Here is an 8,746-nt window from a genome sequence, read left to right as displayed (position 1 = left end):
GAATAGAGCCAAGGGAGCAGTAAGTGGGTCTCATGGACAAGATATCTTCTAATGGTCTTTCACAGTCCTCTGTGCTATTTTTCAAACTCCTGCCACAGCAATAAACTTCGCCATTGGTTGACCACACCTAATAATGTGCTTTCCAAGAATCTTTAGCTGCCAAAATGCCACAGAATACTGCCTTCAGTTCCTCAGGCTGAGGAACTTTGAGCTTCCGCACAAGCAGTGGATATACTAAAACGTGCACTCATTCTAATTGCATGAAGCACTGAGATCTCCCACCTTAAACAGCTACCAATGCAAATTCTCACTGTCCCTCCATATAAAATGGATTGGTTTCTCTAAAGAATGAAATCAAAGGGTGACATTTACTGGTTGAACTCCCAAGTAATTATTTCACTGTAGAAGTACAAGTTTTAGAACTGATGCACCATCAATTACTCGACAAACTTTTGGCCTTTCATCCTCCTGGTCTCAAAACTGTTGAGAAAGCTCACGGGAATTGAACCCATACTGTTAGCCTCCCTCTGCATCACAAACCTGAGCTTGGGTAGACTGGTTCGTGATGCAGGGCGAGGCCAGCTGCGCAGGTTCAATTCCCGTACACGCTGAGGTTTTCATGAAGTCTCTGCCTTCTCAACGTTGCCCCTCGCCTGAGGTGTGGTGACCCTCAGGTTAAATCACCACCAGCCAGCTCTCACCCCTCAAAGGGGAAAGCAGCCTCTGGTCATCTGGGACTATGGCGACTTTACCTGTATAGGTGTAAATATGGGTTCTTAAATTCTTTGAAACCTGTGCCACAGCTGAGAAAATATAGCTCATATTACTGCACCAAAGAAAATCAATCAGGCTTGGTAAACAGAATACTTACCGGAAATCTCCAACTCGTCTCACCTGAAAGGTCAGAGTTAAAGTCAGATGTATAAACTCCAATCTATACTGAGTTCGCTGATCTCAGTCAGGCGCTATTAAGGTGAACACAATTAGTCAAAGCATTCCTGGGCAAGGGAAGAGAAAAATGATACTTGTTCCTGCTCCTGATTGCCATGCACCAATTCCTGCTGGGAGACTACATCCTGGACATCCCCATTTCTGGCCACTTGCTCACTTTGTTAACTTTTTGGTATTCACAGTCAAGTTTCACACTTCAATAACTGATAGTTGGGAGCATTAGAAAGTGATGGCCATCTGTGAAACAAACAACAAACAAACAACTGGCATTTATAATGCACCTTTGAAGTAGTAGAATGCCCCACAACACTTTTGCAGGAGCGTTACCAATAAAAATTAGACACCGAGTCATATAAGGAAGGTATTAGAGCAAGTGACCACAAGCTTAGTCAAAGGGACAAAGAACATCTTAAAACCGAGGGAGGGGTAGAGAGGTTCTAGGGGGCAAATCCCAGAGTTTAGGACCGAGACAACTGAAGACAGGGCCACCAATGGTTGAAGTGAATCAGGGATACCACCGCGAGGGCCGGTGCCTTCAACAAACAAGGATAAAGAGAACTCAGCCTTAACAAACTCTGGACCATAATATATTATATATTGAAAAATAAAAGCAAATGACTGCGGATGCTGGAATCTGAAACGAAAGAGAAAATGCTGGTAAATCTCAGCAGGTCTGGCAGCATCTGTAGGGAGAGAAAAGAGCGAACGTTTTCGACTCCGATGACTCTTTGTCAAAGCTAAAAGACAGAGAAAGTGGGAAATATTTATACTGTGGAGTGAGAATGAAAGAAATGAAATGAAAATCGCTTATTGTCACAAGTAGGCTTCAAATGAAGTTACTGTGAAAAGCCCCTAGTCGCCACATTCCAGCACCTGTTCGGGGAGGTTCGTACGGGAATATATTATATATTGTTATCACACCCTGGGCTAGTGCCCCACTGGTCCCACTCGACCCGGAGTCGCAGCACAATTCAAATTGTCTATTAATTCTTAGAAAATACACAAAGTCTTTGGTCTTTGGCTGCCCAATAATCTCAGTCACCAGGTTTGTAAATTTAAACAATTAATTTTTATTAATAACAATACCGCGGCACGGTAGCACAGTGGTTAGCACAGTTGCTTCACTGTTCCAGGGTCCCATGTTCGATTGCCGGCTTGTGTCACTGTCTGTGCGGAGTCTGCACGTTCTCCCCGTGTCTGCGTGGGTTTCCCCCGGGTGCTCTGGTTTCCTCCCATAGTCCAAAGATGTGCAGGTTAGGTGGATTGGCCACGATAAATTGCTCTTAGTGTCTAAAAAGTTAAGGTGGGGTTATTTGGTTACAGGGATAGGTTGGAGGTGTGGGCTGTTCTTTCCAGGGGTCGGTGCAGACTCGATGGGCTGAATGGCCTCCTTCTGCACTGTAAATTCTAGATCTATGTCTATCTATAATTAACTGGGCAGAACATACAACAGTTTAACTCTTATCTTATTCTTGCTAACGGAGAGGGTAGCGCAGCCGAGGGGGAGTGAGTTCAGGTATCTGCAGGTTCGGAACTTTACGCGAAAGGTCTGGAAGGGGTTCCCTAGGTTGCTGGGATACACCCTGCTGGAGTGACTGCTGCTTCTGGATGTGGAAGGGGAGGGAAGAATTGGGTTATATATAAGTGGCTGGGGGGGGCAGGGAGGCGAGCGGGTGGTGAAGGTCAAGGAGAAATGGGAAGGGGAGTTGGGAGTGGAGACTAATTGAGGAGTATGGTGTGAGGCACTATGTATAATAATCTTTTTTATTGTCACAAGTAGGCTTACATTAATACTGCAATGAAGTTACTGTGAAGATCCCCTAGTCACCACATTCCGGCGCCTGTTCAGTTACACAGAGGGAGAATTCAGAATGTCCAATTCACCTAACAAGCACCGGGCAGACAACATACCATGCGGGACTCTTTATCCTCCTTTGTGAGCAGGATAAAGAGTCCCGCATGGTATGTTGCCTGCCCGGTGCTAGGGTGCGGGACATCTCTGACCGGCTTGAAAGGATACTGGAGAGGGAGGGAGAGGATCCAGTTGTTGTGGTCCATGTCGGTACCAACAACATAGGCAAGTCTAGAAAAGAGGACCTGTTTAGAGATTATAAAGAGCTAGGATTCAAATTAAAAAACAGGTCCTCAAGGGTCATAATCCTGATTACAAAGAACAAAGAACAAAGAAATGTACAGCACAGGAACAGGCCCTTTACTGCCCGAGCCACGTGCAAATTGGCATAGGGAGGCAAGAATAAGGGAAGTTAACACGTGGCTGAAAGAGTGGTGTGGGAAAGAGGGGTTCCTTTTCATGGGACACTGGCATCAGTTTTGGGACAGGGGGGACCTATACCGTTGGGATGGTCTCCACCTGAACCGAGCTGGGACCAGTGTTCTGGCGAAAAGAGTTAATAGGGTGGTCAATAGGACTTTAAACTAGAGATTGGGGGGGAAGGGAAAGTCAGGGAACCAAGAGATGAAGTAATCAGTGGGAGGCGTAGCTGCTTAGGAATACAAAAAAGCACGAAAAGACAGAACTCAGGAGAGGTTACGATAGTCCCCATCCCACAAAATATGACACAGTGTATGGAAAGGCTCAGTAAACCAAGGTCCACCACACTTAGAAAACAAAAAGGGACGGTCAATAGAGAATTAAAGGTGCTATATTTAAATGCGCGCAGTGTACGGAACAAGGTAGATGAGCTTGTGGCCCAGATTGTGACTGGCAGGTATGATGTGGTAGGCATCACAGAGACGTGGTTGCAGGGGGTTCAGGACTGGCATTTAAACATCCAGGGATTCACAACCTATTGAAAAGACAGAGAGGTGGGCAGAGGGGGCGGGGTTGCCTTGTTAATTAGGAATGAAATTAAATCAATAGCACTAAACGACATAGGGTCAGATGATGTGGAGTCTGTGTGGGTAGAGTTGAGGAACCACAAAGGCAAAAAAACCATAATTGGAGTTATGTACAGGCCTCCTAACAGTGGTCAGGACCAGGGGCACAAAATGCACCACGAAATAGAAAGTGCATGTCAGAAAGGCAAGGTCACAGTGATCATGGGGGACTTCAATATGCAGGTGGATTGGGTAAATAATGCTGCCAGTGGACCCAAAGATAGGGAATTATTTGAATGTTTACAGGAGGGCTTTTTGGAACAGCTTGTGATGGAGCCCACGAGGGGACAGGCCATTCTGGACTTAGTGTTATGTAATGAGCCAGACTTGATTAAAGATCTTAAAGTAAGGGAACACTTAGGAGGCAGTGATCATAATATGGTAGAATTCAATCTCCAATTTGAAAGAAAGAAGGTAGAATCAGATGTAAAGGTGTTACAGTTAAATAAAAGTAACTACAGGGGCATGAGGGAGGAACTGACGAAAATCGATTGGGAGCAGAGCCTAGTGGGAAAGACAGTAGAACAGCAATGGCAGGAGTTTCTGGGAGTAATTGAGGACACAGTACAGAGGTTCATCCCAAAGAAAAGAAAGGTTATCAGAGGGTGGATTAGGCAGCCATGGCTGACAAAGGAAGTTAGGGAATGCATCAAAGCATAAGAGAAAGCCTATAATGTGGCAAAGAGTAGTGGGAAGTCAGGAGCTTGGGAAGGCAACAAAAACAGAGGACAACAAAGAGAGAAATAAGGAAAGAGAGGATCAAATATGAAAGTAGGCTAGCCAGTAACATTAGGAATGATAGTAAAAGTTTCTTCAAATACATTAAAAACAAATGGGAGGCAAAAGTAGATATTGGGCCGCTCCAAAATGACGCTGGTAATCTAGTGATGGGAGACGAGGAAATAGCTGAGGAACTAAATAAGTACTTTGCAGTACTTCACAGTAGAAGACATGACTAATATCCCAACAATTCAGGAGAGTCAGGGGGCAGAGTTGAATATGGTAGCCATCACAAAGGAGAAAGTGCTAGAGAAACTAAGAGGTCTAAAAATTGATAAATCTCCGGGCCCAGATGGGCTACATCCCAGAGTTCTAAAGGAGATAGCTGAAGAAATAGTGGAGGCGTTAGTTATGATCTTTCAAAAGTCACTGGAGTCAGGGAAAGTCCCAGAGGATTGGAAAATCGCTGTTGTAACCCCCCTGTTCAAGAAAAAAGATGGAAAATTATAGGCCAATTAGCCTAACCTCGGTTGTTGGCAAGATTCTAGAATCCATTGTTAAGGATGAGATTTCTAAATTCTTGGAAGTGCAGGGTCGGATTAGGACAAGTCAGCATGGATTTAGTAAGGGGAGGTCATGCCTGACAAACCTGTTAGAGTTCTTTGAAGAGACAACAAATAGGTTAGACCAAGGAGAGCCAATGGATGTTATCTATCTTGACTTCCAAAAGGCCTTTGGGCAGCACGGTAGCATTGTGGATAGCACAATTGCTTCACAGCTCCTGGGTCCCAGGTTTGATTCCGGCTTGGGTCACTGTCTGTGCGGAGTCTGCACATCCTCCCCGTGTGTGCGTGGGTTTCCTCCGGGTGCTCCGGTTTCCTCCCACAGTCCAAAGATGTGCAGGTTAGGTGGATTGGCCATGCTAAATTGCCCTTAGTGTCCAAAATTGCCCTTAGTGTTGGGTGGGGTTACTGGGTTATGGGGATAGGGTGGAGTTGTTGACCTTGGGTAGGATGCTCTTTCCAAGGGCCAGTGCAGACTCGATGGGCCGAATGGCCTCCTTCTGCACTGTAAATTCTATGATAAGGTGCCTCACGGGAGACTGCTGAGTAAAATAAGGGCCCATGGTATTCGAGGCAAGGTACTAACATGGATTGACGATTGGCTGTCAGGCAGAAGGCAGAGAGTTGGGATAACAGGTTCTTTTTCGGAATGGCAACCGGTGACGAGTGGTGTCCCGCAGGGTTCAGTTCTCTTTATATATTAACGATCTAGATGACGGGACTGGGGGCATTCTGGCTAAGTTTGCCGATGATACAAAGATAGGTGGAGGGGCAGGTAGTATGGAGGAGGTGGGGAGGCTGCAGAAAGATTTAGACAGTTTAGGAGAGTGGTCCAAGAAATGGCTGATGAAATTCAACGTGGGCGAGTGCGAGGTCTTGCACGTTGGAAAAAAGAATAGAGGCATGGACTATTTTCTGAACGGTGACAATATTCATAATGCTGAAGTGCAAAGGGACTTGGGAGTCCTAGTCCAGGATTCTCTAAAGATAAACTTGCAGGTTGAGTCCGTAATTAAGAAAGCAAATGCAATGTTGTCATTTATCTCAAGAGGCTCGGAATATAAAAGCAGGGATGTACTTCTGAAGCTTTATAAAGCATTAGTTAGGCCCCATTTAGAATACTGTGAGCAATTTTGGGCCCCACACCTCAGGAAGGACCTACTGGCACTGGAGCGGGTCCAGCGGAGATTCACACGGATGATCCCAGGAATGGTAGGCCTAACATACGATGAACGTCTGAGGATCCTGGGATTATATTCATTGGAGTTTAGGAGGTTGAGGGGAGATCTAATAGAAACTTACAAGATAATGAATGGCTTAGATAGGGTGGACGTAGGGAAGTTGTTTCCATTAGCAGGGGAGACTAGGACCCGGGGGCACAGCCTTAGAATAAAAGGGAGTCACTTTAGAACAGAGATGAGGAGAAATTTCTTCAGCCAGAGAATGGTGGGTTGTGGAATTCATTGCCACAGAGGGCGGTGGAGGCCGGGACGTTGAGTGTCTTTAAGACAGAAGTTGATAAATTCTTGATTTCTCGAGGAATTAAGGGCTATGGAGAGAGAGCGGGTAAATGGAGTTGAAATCAGCCATGATTGAATGGTGGAGTGGACTCGATGGGCCGAATGGCTTTACTTCCGCTCCTATGTCTTATGGTCTTATGGTCGTATGGTCTTTCGGGACTTGCAGGAGGAAACCGGAGCACCCGGAGGAAACCCAGGCAGACACAGGGAGAACGTGCAGACTCCGCACAGACAGTGACCCAAGCCAGGAATTGAACCTGGGACCCTGGCGTTATGAAGCAACAGCGCTAACCACTGTGCTGCCGTGCTGCCCACATAGTATACACAAGACACAAAAATAGCCAATGTAAATTGAAATATCACAGATACCCACCTCGAGGTTTTGTTATTCAGGCTTTGGAAAGGCACCAAAACATCACGGTCACTGTGCGATAATCAATTCACACAAAGAGGTTGATAATCAGTGGAAAACAGATAAGTGAAGTTGATAACCTTCAATAAACTTTCTTTGCTGTACTCGGGTGTACTCTGCAGAGTCATATTGACATCTTGCCTCACACTAAAACAAGGTCCCTTGGAGGACTGCAAACTAGGCTCACCGACTGAGTAAAAGCCTTAAAGTGGCTGAAACAATACCCGATTGAATGTATCTTAAAATGTTTCATTTGCGTATTGCTGAAAAAAAGACATGCTGGTGAAGCTTTTCAACTTTGGCCAATCAGGACAGATTCGCAAGAGTAGCAAATATAAAGGGATTCATGCTGCATGAGAAAAGGGTGCTGATTGGCGGAGGTATTGCCATGGAGAATGGAACAGTTAACTGCCAAGCTTTTGCTTAAATTCAAACCAGGCAGGCCGACTGGTCAAGTCGCTGCCCTGGGGAATGAACCAGGGAATGGCTGTCCCTTAATCTTCTGGTTCGTTGAAAAAGGCACAAGGTCTGCAAAGGACAGGCCCTGTGTGAGAATAGCTTCGAGCATATGTAAGTGAGCCACACTGCGAGCCAAACTAACTGGTCGTCAGCACAATCAGGATTGTGCATCAAATATTGCTCATTGGTCACCATCTAATGTTGGACACTCTGTTCTGAGTTTTGCAACCAGGAGCTGGTTGAGTATAGTCAGTATTTTGCCTGTTTGATCCTTTATGGTCTGGATGGATCAAAGAGCAATGTAGAGCCAAGAGAGATTGAACTGAGTGGATTCCGACCATTCTTAAGTGTTTGGCAGGGGATTGAACATAAAAGTAAGTAGGTGATGGTATATTTGTACAAGGTATTGGCAGGCCAACTTTGAATATCGTCCTCTGTTCTGTGTGCTTCATTGCAGGAAGGAAGAAAGGTTGGCCGACATTACTTGGTGTCAGAATCGTTAGAATATTATCAGTAATGAGAGCTTATAGTTAAGATGGCTTTGTGGGTCGGAAAAGACAATAGAAAATGTAATAATTATTAAAATTTTAAGAGTGTAAACTGAAATATTTTACAGATTTGTCATTGATTAGAAATAAAAAGAGTCAATTTAGAATAAGGGATGAGTTACAACTTTTTCACCTCACATTAAAAAATGATGCAGGAAAATGTTCATGAAAATTGGATGAGAGTTGTTTCAACTAGCCTCCGGCGGCAGCATGTAGAGGGCAAATCACATGTTGGGTGGCTCCCGCTTGCGGCATGTTTTTAGGAGTTTTTATGTCCGGTCCTGGGGGCAATTTGTGAATGATTGAGTGTCGGAGGACATAATGAAGGCAAAGAATGTCAAAAGGTTTAAGGAAAACAGCCGTGAAGAAGGGAGGGAGTGAGGGTTCACCGTCGAGTGAGAGGGCCAGCCCGGGAGCTAGCAAGATGGCGAATGGGTGGGGCCGCACTGCTTATAGCAGAGAGGATGACTGAGATGATGTCTTTGGAGCTGGAGAAGCAGTTCGCAAAATATATGGAGGTGTTGCTGAAGGAGATGGCGGTGGCTTTGAAGGAGAAGGCACTTGCCCCGGTGAGTTGGCTGTGGCGAAGACATCGGCCGAGGTGAGGGAGCAGGGAGAGAAGATGAAGGGAGTGGAGGAGGCCATGTCACAGCACAGCGATCAGCTCACCTCAAT

This window comes from Scyliorhinus torazame, chromosome 17 (assembly GCF_047496885.1).
Source record: "Scyliorhinus torazame isolate Kashiwa2021f chromosome 17, sScyTor2.1, whole genome shotgun sequence".
Lineage (NCBI taxonomy): Eukaryota > Metazoa > Chordata > Chondrichthyes > Carcharhiniformes > Scyliorhinidae > Scyliorhinus > Scyliorhinus torazame.
The sequence above is the reverse complement of the archived record's forward strand: the minus strand, read 5'-3'. Positions refer to the sequence as shown.